This window comes from Asparagus officinalis, chromosome 3 (genome assembly GCF_001876935.1).
Source record: "Asparagus officinalis chromosome 3, Aspof.V1, whole genome shotgun sequence".
In the NCBI taxonomy this organism is placed as follows: Eukaryota; Viridiplantae; Streptophyta; class Magnoliopsida; order Asparagales; family Asparagaceae; genus Asparagus; species Asparagus officinalis.
Window position 1 is genome coordinate 43,920,590 of NC_033796.1, and position 1,253 is coordinate 43,921,842.

The following is a 1,253-nucleotide window of genomic DNA, read 5'->3' on the forward strand; positions in this document are numbered from 1 at the left end:
AGAGCCGAAGGCCCTCGAGATTTGAGGAGGCGGATGTGGTTGAACTCTGTGTTGACGAAGGTTATGTGGAAGTTGTAGGCGTGGAGGAGCTTGGCTAGTTTGAGTGCAGGGGTTACATGGCCTTGAGCTGGGTATGGTACTAGGACTATGTGTGGCTTTTCTGGTGAAACTGAGCCCATTTGCTTCTCTTTTTTTTTTTTTTTTTTTTTTTTTTTTCCTTTTTTTTGTTTTTTTTTTTTTTTTTTTTTTTTTTTTTTTTTGTACCGTTTTGTTGGGTATGGGTTCTATAGGTTGGGGAGATGAACGCGTTTCTTTATAAAGAGAGACGGGGACGGCATTTTGAAGATGTCAGTGTAGGGTCCCGAAAAATATTAAACGATTGATATTCTTAACTATATTAGCTTTGAGAAAAGACTCTATTGCTTGGTAAGAGTTTCATTACAATCGCTCTTTATCGAGTACAGAAGAGGAGAAGGTTGGTTCAATTTCTCTTTTGTTTAACGTGGGTTCTGGGTGGCGAAATGATGTCTCACTCAATGCTTGAGTCGAGCTTGCTTCCCGTTGACAATCAGAACAAGTTCGCTTCAACTCGAGAGGAAAATCAGGCTCTGTTGATGGCTTAGATCGCGAGAACCGAGGTTCAGGTCTCAAAAGAGCTTTCAGAACGTGCCCTATGCTTTTGATGATGATTTGTCAAACAATTTATAGCTAATATGTTTTCTAGTTTTTGTGGTTTGTTTTTCTCTTTACAGGAATTCAACACACGGCAATCAAGAGTTAAAGATTCAAGTTCATGTGTGTGCATTCACCTAGGTATAAGAGTAGTTTGCTTACATATATCGTATGATTATATTTAAGCTCAATATGTAAACACAACACCAGTTTGACTTTTTCTATCATACAAATAATTTTCTATCAAACTTTGTTATAATAGCTTTTATTTCATGTTTACATCTCTTTCATACTTCATTATATATATATAATGTATGCATGATATATATATATACAAGTTTACAAGTCATAGTTTAATTTTTGTGTTCACGAAAAACAGGTTTTATGAACATGATTATATTTAAGCTCAATATGTAAACACAACACCAGTTTGACTTTTTCTATCATACAAATAATTTTCTATCAAACTTTGTTATAATAGCTTTTATTTCATGTTTACATCTCTTTCATACTTCATAATATATATATAATGTATGCATGATATATATACACAAGTTTACAAGTCATAGTTTAATTTTTGT

General features: G+C 33.8%; 1 pseudogene; it reads right to left on the bottom strand.

Annotated features, from left to right (window-relative positions):
• LOC109833976 overlaps positions 1–233 on the bottom strand; it is a 6,176-nt pseudogene extending 5,943 nt beyond the window's left edge.